General features: G+C 41.8%; 1 long non-coding RNA gene across 1 annotated transcript in view; it reads left to right on the forward strand.

Annotated features, from left to right (window-relative positions):
- LOC107054725 overlaps positions 1-6,517 on the forward strand; it is a 31,526-nt gene extending 25,009 nt beyond the window's left edge. Inside the window, exon 2 of the long non-coding RNA XR_001469283.3 lies at positions 5,793-6,517. This is a non-coding gene — a long non-coding RNA (uncharacterized LOC107054725). The remainder of the gene's footprint in view (positions 1-5,792) is intronic.
- The last annotated feature ends 8,439 nt before the right edge of the window (positions 6,518-14,956 follow it).

Raw genomic sequence — 14,956 nt, forward strand, 5'->3', positions numbered from 1 at the left:
GACTTTGGATATGAGATGTAGATTTTACTGTTAGCTGCACTTAATCAGATTACTCCTTGAGCTGCAACAAAATTTAGCATAATATGTGAGGTAGAATTGCCACCTCAAACAGAAATAAGTGTTCACTGAGCTGTATTTCATCTCTGGATAGAAATAAAAAATAACATTCCTTTGTGTATCTTCCAACATCCTGGAAATCTTGAGTTTACAGATTTATAGTAGAACAGATGACTGCATTCAAGAGCATTTGCTAGATGCTTCTTCACTTGATTTTCTCACTTCAGGATCAATTTTACTTGCCCTCTGACCATGAGATTTACAGTTTAAATGAGTTTATTGAAAGATATTTTCTTTTTGTGATATCTGTCAATTCCTTGTTCTCCTAATAGAAATATTATGCATAACAAGGCAAGTAGTGGCGATCTATCTAATCTCTCCTTGCATGGAAATCATTATTTACTTTGCATTAACTTTTTCATTCTCCCCAGTAGTATTATACTTCTATCTTCTTTCTCTCAAGATTTAATGAAAGGTAGTGTTAATACTGCAGTCCACAGATTTAATGGATGCCCATCAACTATATAAAATGGAGCTGTTTTTCCAGTGTACATTACTTTGCACTTACAATGGTGAGATCTAAGATCTTACCATGGTGAGATCTAAGAGCTTATGGGTAAGGATTAAAGAGTAGAGAGGTAAGGATGACATTGCAGGCATATCCAACCCACAGCCCATGGCCACACGTGGCCTGGTCCAGCCCTTCCTGCAGCCACCCCTGTCCTGCCCTAGTGACATAAATACATTCCCTGTCAATTTTCAGATGGAATGTGTAGAGTTGCAATCAGATATTCAACCCAAAGAAAAACTGCATCATATCTCTTTCATCCTTCTGTAAGACCTCTCTTACTAGAGAAAGATATTCCTCACTTCACAATCATGCCTTATTCATGTCATCGCTTCTTGGGATTACATACATTTGTGACCAATTGTTTTCAAGGATGAAGCACAGAAAGAGAAAAATTTCAGTAAAAAAATCTGACAAACACCTTGGGAACTCAGTAGGAATTTCAGTCACTTCCATTGAACCAGGGTGATGTGTTAGATTCAGAAAAACAGGGTTAAATATCCCACTACTTTTATGTTTCTTTGGCCTTCCTCTTTGTTCAAATAAAAATATTAATGATAAAAGTAAGTCTTGTTGCTTGTATGCTTTAGCTATATTATATATTTTATGAAGGCTGCTCTGAAAGAAATATCTCCTGTTTTATTATATTGGCCCACAATGTCAAGAGGTGGATGTTGGTGGGATGGAAGTAGAGGTTGAACCTTCCTGCCAATATTCCATTACATTTTGTTGCTGTATGACAGATGGAAGCAGAGGGGTACTCTGACAAAATGCCATGTGACATAGAAGTGTTTATGAAGCAGAGGTGTGTCATTGAATTCTTGCACATGGAAAAAATGGCACCCACTGACATTCATCAATGCTTGCTGGACATCTAGGGAGAGATAACAGTGGATGTGAGTACAGTGAGGTGGTAGGTGGTGCATTTGAGCAGTGGTGGCAGTAGCAGTGGGTAACCTCTGCTGGTGCAAATTTTGATAAGTGCAACCAATAGGCTCTTTGCTGATGAAAATGTATATCTAATGCTGGTGACTATGTTGAAAAATTGTTTTGTAGTTGAGAAATTGTTCTATTAAATAGTGTTATTATGCTCTTCTTACCAATTGTAATTTCTGTGGAAATAATTAGGAGGAGTTACTTTTGGTGCAACCCAGGTATATGCAGCCCAATACAATTCTTCATCACTCAGTGTGGCCCAGGCAAGACAAAAGGTTGGATACCAATGCATTATAGTCTGTCTGCTACAGGATGTCTGGTCAAGAAGAAGGACGACGACCTCTACAGACAATTAGGAACAGCTTCATGTTTCCAGGCCCTAGTTCTCATAGGGAACTTCAACTATACTGAAACCTACTGGAGACACATCACATCAGGGAGTTAGCAATACAGGAGGTTCCTAGGGGGCTTCAGTGTCATCTTCCTGACCCAAGTATCACAAGGACATAAAGAGGAGAGGTGCTTTTCTGTTAATCAAATGCACAAAGAAGGAAGGGGTCATTTGGAGGCAGGGAGGAGGATGAAAAGGAAGATCACACTGCTGGACTTCAGAAGAGTAGACTTTGACTTCCTTAAGGATCTGGTTGAAAGAATTCCATGGGATAAGGCCCTGGAGGGAAGAGGGGCCCAAGGAAGCTTGTGAATATTTAAGTATCACCTCCTCTAAGCTCAAGAGAATCCATTCCAACAAAGAGGAAGTCTGCAAGAATGAACAAGGAGCTCATGGCCAAACTCAAACACAATTAGGTAGCAATCAGAAAGTGAAAACAGAGATGAATAACATGGGAAGAATACAGTCCCATTGTCTCAGCATACAGGAATAAGGTTAGGAAAATCAAAGCACAAGGGAATTGAATCTAGCAAGGAATGTCAAAGACAACAAGAAGGACACCAAGATGAGCACAAGTCATCAACGAGCCCTTTCCATGGACAAAGCTCAAGATACTCTTGGCTGCACAAGGCAAAGGCAGGCCACATCTGGAGTAATGTGAGCAGTTCAGTGCTCCTTGCTGCAAGAGAGACATGGATGTATTGGAGATAGTCCAATGAAAGGCTAGAAATACGATGAATGGCATATTTCGCATATGAGGAAAGACTGAGGAGTTGGATCAGTTCTGCCCGGAGAAGAGTTGAGGGGATCTAATAAATGTTTATAAACATCTGAACAGAGGGTACAATGAGGACAGCATCAGGCTCTTTGCAGTGGTGCCCATGGACAGGGCAAGAGGCCATGGGCAACAGCTGAAAGATGTGAGGTTCCATCTGAATATCAGAAAATAAGGGGTTGTTCAGAAAATAATGCCTCTTATTTTATTATGTTGGTACTTGATGTCAGAGGCACATGTTGGTGATATGGCAGTGGAGGGTAAATCTTCCTTCCAGTATTCCATTATACTTTGATGCTATGTGATAGATGACAGCAGAGGGGCAGTCTGACAACATGACATCAGATTTGGAAGTGCATATGATGCAAAGGGCCACATGGAACTGAATTCCTCCATGCATTAAAAATTGCAACCATTGGCATTCATCAGCACTCAATTAATGTTTATGGAAAGTAGCTGATGTTAGTACATTTCAGCAATGATGCCATCAGAGTGGCTGTGAAACAATGGGTCATTTCTGCTCGTGCAGATTTTTATGAGTGCAGCATGTAGAGTCTTATTCATTGCTGGCCAAAATGGTGGTGACTATGTTGAAAAAATAGCATTTTATAGCTGACAATTTTCTCTATCAAACAGTGTTATTATACTCTTTGTTTCTGTTGTAGTTTCCATGGAAATAAATAGAAGGCATTACATTCAGAACGATAGATGTACTTCACTGTTCAGCTGACAGAGCACTGACAGAGAGGTCTGGAGGTGGAATCTCCCTTGTCGGAGATATTGCAAAGCTTGGAATGTTGTTGAGTAACTTGTTCTAGTAGAGGCTGGATTTTTAAAAGCTAGGTTTATGGAAGTAATTATAGATATAAATTAGAAGGCCTTTCTTACAGAGGGAAGCTATACCTTATAAAACTGGAATATTTGAAAGAATACACAAGCATGTAGAGAAGAAGATATATTTGGAATAGTGATGTTGGGTAAAGGAAACATTTTCAGTGAAGTCCCTAATAATATTCAGTTAAAGAAATAAGATATCACAGGAAAAGATGAGAAGTCATTATCAGTATTTATAACGTGTACAATATAGGAAAGAATGGACATAAATCAGATTATAAAATAAAATATCTAATTTTTGCAGCAGAAGAACTTTTTCAGTAGCATCTCATAGTAAGCAGTGCTAGAATGTGGTATAAAGTACTTATTTATAAATGATAGGCAAGTAATTGCAAATTATATCCTGGTAGTGACTGAACAATTTTATGGGAGAGGAAATTCAGTGTCTGTGTATATCAAGTGGTGCATTTTGGAAAAAATTAACTTACACAATCCAACTTATAAATTACCACTCACAGCAGAGCTCTGGAGGTCATTACAGGAAATTTTTCAATAACATCAAGTTACTAGATAGAAACTGTTAAAGCAAATACATAATGTTAGGAACTAAGTGAGAATACAAACGCAATCATTATGAACATGTTTATCTCAGCCACAGTGTTAATAGCATGTGAAGCTGTGGACATCACATTGAATATATATATATATATATATGTATACATATATGTATAGTAAATAAGAGCAGGTTCTAAAGAAAGACCAACAGAACTTTTTCAACATCTAAATGTTATACCAGGGCTGGGGCAGATGCACTCTCTTGGCAGGAGAACGACTGTTCTGTGGCCTTCTGTCATCATCCATTTTGGGGAATTAAGGTGACAGGTCACCTCAGGTTCCATAACAGAGGTGTCAGATTTAAGTATCCTCAAGGAGACTATGGATCCAACTGTCTTCATGGGTATCTGATGCATTTTCCAGTGCATTTAGCACTGTTGTCCTTAACAGCATTCCAAATTGAGGAAAACTGGTCATAGCACTGCAACTGGACTACTTAAATTTCAACTCCACATTTCCCTGAAATTAGACTGGACCTATCTCTTTGGAACCATACTTGGTGGTAGCTGTTGCTGCCTTGATTGCAGTGAAGCTCAGCTAGTCATGACTGGTCTACTGACATTTGAATAGTGCTTTTCTAGTTCACCAGACAAGAGAGGAATCTGTTGGAGCTTTTTCTCATTTTGTATACTTGAATGTTCTTGTGTTCACTAACATTGCTCCAGACAACACTCAGCTGTCAGCTTCTAAGAATCATTGCAGATTTTCAAATCTCTTTGATCCACAGTCTTATCTAAGTGACGATCTCAATGTTTTGTATTTCATGTGGTAACCTGGCCTTACTGTCTGTGACAATCTTGCACAACATAAGGAGGTCAATGTCATTTATGTTCCTGAGCATGAACTACGTGGTTCAAAAGTAACATAAATATCTTAACTATTAGCTGCCATTTATTCCAGGTCATGGTGAACAAGAGGCTAGCCTCTCCTACCAGCTGATGTGGGGAAGAATAGATTCATTATCCTCATGCTCTGGACATGAGGCTGCATGCTCCTGGCTGTTTTTCCCAACCAGAGAGGCTACATTCCCGCTGTAGAAATATGCATTTGTAAAATACCTGTGACAGTGTCTCTGTGCTCTAGTGAGCCACTGGAACAGCTTGCTTCTGATTTTCCTCTCCCTGTTCTTTCCCATGCTCTTCAGGTTTCCTCAGTCCTGAAAAAGAAATTGTTACAGAGTGGGATTTCCTACTGTATGCTGACCACTTTCCCATTTCTACTCTCCCACTCTCAAGGAGCTGTTTCTTTATGTTCACTGAAGTTCTGCTGTTGTTTCAGAGACAAATCTCTGTCATTTTCATTTTAAAGCAGCTAAGAAAGTTCAAAGGACAAGTAAGGTTCTTTTGTCACAACTCCTGCTTCTAGCAGCAAACATTCTTTTATTTTTTCCTAAACCTATATCTGAAAAAGAAAGAGAAGTCAAACATTCATCACTTAAAACTGATGCATACATTTGGGCAATGTTTTGTTTCATTATTGGGTTAAATGGTTTAACTGTCTGCACTGCTACCATGTTGAAATACTTAATGAATGATGCAAAATTTGAAGTGAAAAGGAGAATGAAGTGGTCCCTGTCAACCATTAATTTTCTACCATTGTTTTTTCTTTGCCTGCAGGGCTGGACTCCACTGGCACTGAAATGTAAAGACAGCACAGTCAAAAGAGAAGAGGCGAACTGAAAGCTATCTCTGTATATAGACTGTCCAACAGCAATGCAGAGTGGGCAAGGCACTGGAGGGCTGACATTCCCCGTGAAGGAGAGAGCATTCAAGCATGCTAAAAATAGATCCTTCTTGAGAATGAGGTTGGGCAGCTGCCTCCCTTACTGCCACCCCTTATGATATAAATGCTTCTCCCCATACTCTGTGATTACTGAAGAGCCTGAGAGGGCACATGCAGTTTGAGTAGTTGAATTAAGAAACAATGTCTAAAGAATGCAAATTTCTGACTCCTTGAAAATGCCCGTGTAATGTCTGAGTCTTAGTGACCATTCATCCTATGGAAATGAGCATAAGAATGTCTATATCAAGGTCTTCTTAGACCAAGATCTTGACATTGGCAAAGAAGAGATGCCCAATTACATGAACATAGCAAGTGTATAGTGATGTTTGCTGAGAATATCCCCATAGCCCTTCTGACTTGTTGCTTTTAGATGTAATATAAAATAAATTCTTTTCTTCTATTGATGTGACCATTTCCTGGAGTTGTGCAGAACACAGCCGTGGTCAAGAAGTTAAACACTTTATGTGCTACCCAGGTGCAAAACCTAATGTATTCTGTAGCAAAAGTTCTCCATCTTGTGATACAGTTAAATAAAGACAAACACAGTTCTTCAGTTCTATCATGGAGATTTGACTGAGATTAAAATGGAGACACTGTTTTTGTTATTTCTCAGAAGGCCCAGTGATTGCTGACACTAAAAGAGATTTTTCCACTACACTGCAGGTATAATAATGGCCCATTGTACACAGGAGGGTCTTCAGTCACTGCTAGATGTGGAGGTTTGTTCAGATTCATAGTTGAAGTACTTTTGGAAGCTCTTGCCCCAGATAATTTAGTGTTGAAGTTGTCACTACTGCATCCTACAATGCTTCTGTTCACCACAAAATGCCGCATCAGCGCTGGAGAAAATGGCAAGTCCTCAGCTGAGATGCCCATGTGGAAGTCCTGCCAGAATCTGTCCTGCAGCACAAGGCTTGTTAACATGCCCAGGAAACAATCCGCACATTGAATGGCTGCTTGGATTGTTTGGGAACTGTTTGAGTGTCATTGAATCCACTAAACAGTGGATTATCTGCATATCAAGGAAGTTTGGCACCTACAGAGTTTGGCTTCCACATAATGCAAAGCATTCAGGCTGCTTCTAGCACAAGCCAAGGGCTCAGTGTGGTAGGCGTGAGGCATACGCAGAGATGAACCAGGACAGAGTACGGACTAGAAGCTGAAGGAAGGGGTTTGCCCTAAGACCGCTTCTATGTAGAGAAGAAAATGCTGGAATGCTGTTTCTTGGGTTGTGAGCGTCACATTTCAGGTGACAAGAAAGAGCCCTTTCCAGGCTTTGTGTAGTTTTGCGAGGGAGTGCATGTACATGTGAGAGCACGTGTCTGTGCAGCCAAATACAGGGCTGCCTGCACACACTCTTGCATCTCCTACAGCCTTGAGCCAAGTGCTCTCCCACTTTCCTGCTGCCTGCACTGTCAGCCAACGGAGAGCTCAGCATCCTTGTGCCAGTGTGTCTGTGTTTTGCTCTGAACAGTGCACTGTCACCATCCTTTTCTTTGGACATCTGTTCTTTTCATGTGAACCTGGAAAATGTCCCAGATGAACAAGGCCTTTACCAATAGTCCTCTCAGGGCATACTGAGCTGGAGATGGTGATCACAAAACCACACCATTCTGTTCAGTTCCCTTCTCTTTTATTTTGATTGATTTGCTTTCCATCAAGCTTCCTCCTTGTCAGCACTGAGCAAATAACAAGTTCCTAATATAGAAGACAAATAGTGAGGTTTGTGCTTTCCTGGCCAGGTCATACAGGGGAACTTTCCAATTATGTTTGCCATTCACTTGTTATCTAAGACACTGCCAGAATATTTTGAGCAGCATGTCCCTACAGCTCTGCTAGTTGACAGGGGTCAGCTAGAACATTGTCTGTCCTGCAGGGAAACGTCTCTCTCTGCATCTCACAATGAGGTGCATGCAAAAAATCCAAGACTTTTTCATTCTTTGCCAGCAATTTTTCTGCTGGCTTTGTTCCAAAACTGGCTATGAATTTCAGTCAAATCAGAAGTGTCACAGGTCCTTTGTTATTACATTTGGGCTTCTCATCAGTGGAAGATGAAAGGTTTGTCTCTCTGTGCCCACCTTCAATAGAGTGCCTTTCTCCACTCTTCCTTGTAGCACTTGTACTTCACAGACTCTGTTGCAGACTATTACCACTTGCTTAAGGCCAGAGCCTGTTTTCCCACCCTCTACTGCATACATGCCCAACCCACAGCCCATGGCCGCATGCAGACTGGCCCAGCTGTCCCTGAGGCCATCCCTGCCCCACACCATCATGGCAGCCCTGCCCCTCGGCACCAACTGGACTGCATTGCGCCGTGAGCCTCTCTGGGCTGAGCCCAGGGATGGGGTGTGGGGCAGGGACAGCTCACCTGATGGCCAGTGACTGGATGGGTTCTGATACACTGGCTAAACATCATCCTGCAAACAGCAAAAATATGCAGCCATGCCTTCCTGTTTGGTAAAGGAATTTGGGAACAGGTTTCAAGATTGCCCCAAAAAACCATCACTGTTTTGTTTTATTTGCAACTCCAGTTTCAGTCAGCATAAATACATTATCTGCAAAGTTTCAAACGGAATGTTTGGAGCTGGAAACAAAAATGTGACTGTGTCACTTCACCAGACCATTATCAGCCATCTTTTACCAGAGAGAAATACCCCTCACGTCAGTGTCACAGCTCATTCATGTCATCACTTTTGGCAGTGTGTATGTTGGTGAACAACTGTTTTGAAGGATGAAGCACAGGAGGAGCAAAATGTCATCAAACATCTCTGATGAGCACCTTGAGAGCTCAGTGAGAATTACAACCACTGCCATCAAACCAGCGTGATCTGTTTGTTTCAATATCCTACTAGTTTTGTGGGGTTTTTTGCCCTCTTTTTAATACATTTTAATAGAGAACATTAAAAATTAAAATAAGCTTTGTTACTTGATATACGTTAACTATACTGTCTACAAGACGAGGGCTGCTCTGAAAGTAATGCCTCCTGTTTTATCATGTTGTCACATGACGTCAGAGGCAGATGTTAGTGGGATGGCAGCGGAGGTTGGACCTTCTTGCCAGTATTCTATTACATGCTGTTGCTATGTGACAGATGGCAGCAGAGGGACACTGACAAAATGACATCAGACACAGAAGAGTTTATGAAGAAATGGTGTGTCACTGAATCCTTACAAATGGAAAAAATGGCACCCACTGACATTTATTGGTACTTGCTAAACATTTATGGAAAGCAAACAGTGGATGTGAGCACAGCGAGGTGGTGGGTGCTGTATTCCAGCAGTGGTGGCAGTAGCAGTGGGTCACCACTGTTGGTGCAGATTTTGACAAGCGCAGCCTGCAGGCTCTTTTTTTGCTGATGAAAATGTATACCTAATGGTGGTGGCTATGTTGAAAAATAGTGTTTTGTAGCTGAGAATTTGCTCTTGTAAATACTGTTATTGTGTTCTTTTCCTGAGTGGAAGAGGGCGTAGAAGGTGTGCTCTAGTGGAGTCACTCCGGCAGTGAGTGGAGGATCTATAGGACGGAGCTAGTAGGTTATGCTGCATTAAAGAGGGGGAAAAAGAAATAGCTTGATATTACTTGAGACATTGCATGAGGATTACTGGGGCACTGTAATGCTGTCCTCCAAGGACTATCAGACAAATAATGTCAATGGAACAGAGATAAGACCTTGGAATAGGAGATTTCATGGTTTCTGGTAATTCAAGGCCTCAAGACAACAGTTCTGCTTGCTTCCTCAAGAGTCCCAGTCAGCAACAAATACAAATTTTTGGCTGTGGATGAAATAAAGTGCAAATCTCAGAGGGTGTAACATCTACACATGCTAAAAGCCACAAAAGGAAGCAGCAAGTCATAGTAATGCATGACTTCCTGCTGAGATGCTCTGAGAGTTCCATCTGCCAGCCTGTTACATTCAGTTGAGGGATATCTGCTGCTTGCTAGGAGCCAGGGAATAGAGTGTTGCACAGAGACTGCCACAACTGGTAAAAAGCAGACTGCAGTCATCTACCTCTCTTCCCTTTGGCCACCAACGATAAGTTGCAGCATAGCTTTGGCAAGGCTGATTAGGATTTCAGGGTCCTTGGTGCAGAAGTGAATAGGATGGGGGCACAGATGGTCTTCTCTATATTACCAGTGTTGTCCTTTAACCCAGTAGCCACTCACTCACTCCTCTACCCTCCTCTCCCCTGCTGCCTCACCCAATGGGATAGGAGAAAGAACTGAGGGAAAAAATGTCATATGATATGGAACATCCTTTTGATTTTTGGTCAGATCTCCTTGTTGTGTCTCCTCCTATCTTCTTACGCTCCTTTAGGCTCCTTGCTGGGAAGACGGTGTGAGAAGATTGTCTCGCTCCAATTTATAGGAGGGAGAGGAGGTTCTTTGATATATGTATACCTGACATGAGATTAAGAAACAACGGTTCAAATGTTGGTCCAACCATTTTATTACAAAACCTATTTGTTCAGGGAGATGGGGAAGGGAAGAAGGGCAATAGAAAAGATAGGAAATAGAAGCAAGGAGTCTTTGTAGAGAGCAAGAGGGAGATAGTCACCACCACAGGTCCAGTGTGGTTTGTAGTTCAGTCATTGATCTTCAGTCGTGGTGGGTTGTCAGGCGTTGTTCCATTGACGACAACCACTTTTCAATGGTAGTACAAACTTATTTACAAGTCCAAAGTGGTTGAGTCAGCTGTCTTTGGAGTGACAGCTCAAATCCAAAGTGGTTGAGTCAGCTCTCCTTGGAGTGGCAGCTTCTGGCTCTGGGATCTCAGCAGAAACTCCTTTGTTCCCATCTTCCAGGCCTTGCCAGCAGATAAGAGGGAGCAGGGATGCCCAACTGCATCCTGTTTTTCACAGGATACAATGGTATAATTCCCCAATTTTCCCATACCCAGCTGGAACTATTTGGTCACAGGCCAGATCTTCCTCCAGTAAACACACCTGAACACTCTCTTCCAAAGGTAAACAGCTCCAAAGAAATGCTTTCAAATGTACAGTTGTCCACAAAGTGATGTTGATTGCCACACGGCAATACCCACCTCTCATCTCCTAGATAAATCAAAGTCTTATCGCAAGAAATGCCTCAGAAAGCAAGCTTTGAGCCAAAAACAAAGGATTTATACAAAGATGGACTTAGCAGTGCTCAGCAAAAAATCCCAGCATCATTGCTCCATTCAAAACACAGCACTCTGATGAAAATTTACTCTATTCCAAACAAAACCAGGGCTATGTATTGTCAGCAGGCTTCTATAATCATGGAAGGTACTTTGGCAAATGCAGATTACTTCGTCTGGGAAGGAGGAAAGTCTTCTTTGGCTGGTCGACTGACACTGTTCTTTAAATTAACCATCCTGAGAATTTTAGACCTCAGCCATGACACTCACATGCTCATGCACTTGCTATGTGGAAGTGTACACCCTCAAGAGTAGTGAGAAATGCTTCCCAACCCTCCAGAAAGGTTCCGTCTTTCACAGTTCAAGCACAAAGATTAGACAGTCAAAGGCCAAAATGAAGTGCCTCTATAAAAGTGCTTACAATATGGGTAGGAAAAAGGAGGAGCTGGTAACCACTGTCCAGCTGGAATATTGCAATTTGATTGCTATTATGGAAACATGGGGGGATGAATCACACAATTGGAGTGCTGTAATCAATAGCTAAAAGCTTTTGAGAGGGGACGGGCAAGGAAAGAAAGGTGGGGGAGTTGCATTCTATGCAAAAAGCAGGACTCACTGCACATAATTGTCTTTGAAAAACAATACACAGGTTGAGAGCTTATGGGTGAAAATGAGAAATCAAACTAACAAATGAAACTTCATTGTACTCTTTAATATATTTATCAGTGACATAGACAGCAGGATGGATATCAATCTCAATAGGTTTGTATATGACACCATGCTGAGAAGCACAGTTGATATGACAGGAGGAAGGGATGACATCCAGTAGGACCTGGGCAGGCTTGAGAAGTGGACCCACATGAACTTAGTGAGGTTCATCAAGGCCAAGTGCAAGGAAATCCCAAATAGATGTACAGACTGGGAGTTGATCCCATTGAGAGCAGCCCTGCAGAGAAGGACTTGGGGGTTCTTGTGGATGAAAAGCTCAACATGAGCCAGCAGTGTGCACTTGCAGAAATTTGACTATGTCCTGGGCTGCATCAAAACAGGAGTGACCAGCAGAACAGGCAAGTGACTGTCCACCTCTATTTTGCTCTCATGAGGCCCTATCTGGAATATCAGATCCAAGTCTGAGGCCACCTGCACAAGAAAGATGAGGAGCTGCAGGAGCACATCTGGGGGAAGGTCAGCAGGATGATCAAGGGACTGGAGCACCTCTGCTATGAAGACAGGCTGAGGGAGCTGGGCTTATTCAGCCTGGAGAAGAGAAGGCTCTGGAGAGACCTCATTGCATCCTTCTAGTACTTAAGAGGAGCTAATAATCAGGAGATATTTTTTTTTACATAGTTTGATAGCGATAGGACAAGGGAGAATGGTTTTAAACTGAATGAACAGAGATTTAGATTAGATGTTAGAGGAAAATTTTTCAACGAGAGGGTAGTGAGGCACTGGCATAGGCTGCCCAAAGAAGCTGTGAATGCTCCATCCCTTGAGGCATCCAAGGCCAGGCTGGATGGGACCCTGGGCAACCTGATCTAGTGAGTAGCAAACTTTTCCATGGCAGGGAGCTAATAGCCCTTCCATGATTCTATGGTTGCCTGGTACAGACCACTAGATCAAGGAGAAAATGTTGACGAAGAGCTCTTTTTTCAGCTCCAGGAAACATCATGCTCACAGACCCTGATTGTGCTGTGTAATTTTGATACCCTTGCATCTGCTAGAAAAGCAGCGCAGCACATTGCAAGCAGTATAGCAATCTACTGGAGTGTATTGAGGACAGCCTCCTAGAACAGATGATAGAAAGCCCTACCAGAAGAGAGGTATTACAAGACTGGTTGCTCAGCAATGTGGAAAAAAGTTATCAAAAAGGTCAAGATTGGAGGTGGCCTGGTGTGCAGTGATTGTGCTCTTATAGAATTCACAGTCTTCAAGGATATAGGAAAAGGAAAAAGTAGAGTCAAGACCTTTAGACTCAGACAGCCAAACTTTGGATTGTTTAGAGCACTAGTGCATGGAAGCCCTTGGGAAACTGCTCTCAGAGATAAAGGAGTGTATGTGAGCCAAGAAATACTTGAAGACATTTTTCTTAGGTCCCAGGCGCTTTCAGTCCATGTGTACAAGTCAGGAAAGGAAGGTAAGAGAACATCTTGGCTAAGTCAAAACATCTGAAACAAAGAAAAACACAGGGATATAGATCCTGGTAAGACGATATGTGTGAGGAATGTCAGGGCTTGCAAGGAAGGGATACCATCCAAAGGAACCGCAGCAGTCTTGATAGATGAGCCCATATGAGCCCCATGAATTTCAACAACATTAAGTGCATGATTGTGTACCTGTGCTGGGACAATCCGGAACAAGAATACAGGATGGGAGATGAGAGGTTTGAGAGCAGCCATGCAGAGGAGGGCTTGAAGGTAGTGATAGATGAAAAAGTGGATTGTAGCCAGCAATGTGCATTTACAGCTCAGAAAGCCAGTCATATCATAGGCTGCTTGAAGCAAAGTGCAGCCAGCAGGTTGAGGGAGGTGAGTCTCCCACTCTGCTCCATTCTAATGAGACCCCACCCACAGTACTGCATTCAGCTCTGGGCACTGCAACATAAGAACATAGAGCTGTTGGAGTGAGTTTAGAGGAGGGCTTCAAAAGTGATCAGAGGACTGGAGCACCTCTTCTATAAAGAAAGGCTGAGAGAGTTGGGGTTGTTTAGCGCAGAGGAGAGAAAACACCAGGGAGACCATACACCAGGGAGACCATATAGTGGCCTTCCTGTGTTTAAAGGAGTCCAACAAGAAACATGGGGAGGGACCTTTTTCAGTGAGTGCAGTGAAAGGACAAGGAGGTTTAAACTAGATTAGATTGAACATTAGGAAGAAATTCTTTACTATGAGGGTGTTGAGACACTGGAACACGTTTCCTGGAGAAACTGCAGATGGCCGATTCCTGGAAGTGCTCAAGACCAGGATGGATAGGTCTTTGTGGAGTCTGATCTAGTGAAAGATGTCTGTGCCCATGGAAGAGGTTGGCTTTTGTTTTCTTTTTTCCTTTTTTTTTTTTTTTTCCTTCTTCCCTGTTATAGACATTTTTTTCCCATGTAATATGGGAGCGTGCACATACTTCTGAAAATCTCATCAAAGTGCATTGGCTAGATCACTCTTTACCAATGTCCCTGCTGACTCTCTTGAAGTCAACTCTATTGTGAAACATGATTTTCATTTTAAATTCTATTCTTATTGTGGTTTCTACCAATTTGTCTCACACAAAAATCACTCTGACTGACCTACTTCTCCACAATTAGGAAAATGTTGAAAGCCTTTCCCTTTGGTACTAAGCATGATTTGAAGAGCCATTAAACAACCATCAACATTGATTTTTAGAAAACTGATTCCTTATTATGTAAAATTTGCTGCAGCACGTATATTATTTTTGCCCACAACCCGAAGTATCCAGCCTTAAGTTGACAAGGTTCCTCAGATCTTTTCTCAATTAATAGATATTATTTTTTATAGAAACTTCCTCCCTTTTGGGGTGAAAAACAACACAAATTATCTTTTCTGAAACCCTTGTTTTCCTTTAGTGATCATAAAAGGTTTATGATTGACATCTATGAATGTAGATATTTATTGATGCTTGAGACCAGACCATTCAGATCATCCTTTATATACTTTATTCAAATTGGGGCAGGTTAGTCCCACTGATTCTAGTTAATGGGATTGCTCTCCAGTGTTAGGTTATGTCACTTTCAGTGTGACTGAAGTTGTTGTGGCAAATGTTATTATGCTCGGAGATGCAGAGGCATACTTGCCATATAATAATCTACATTTTAAAAGCTTACAGAGAACACAGATGAACAAAGCAACATACTGAATTTAAACTGAATTTTG

This window comes from Gallus gallus, chromosome 18 (assembly GCF_016699485.2).
Source record: "Gallus gallus isolate bGalGal1 chromosome 18, bGalGal1.mat.broiler.GRCg7b, whole genome shotgun sequence".
Taxonomy (NCBI): Eukaryota; Metazoa; Chordata; class Aves; order Galliformes; family Phasianidae; genus Gallus; species Gallus gallus.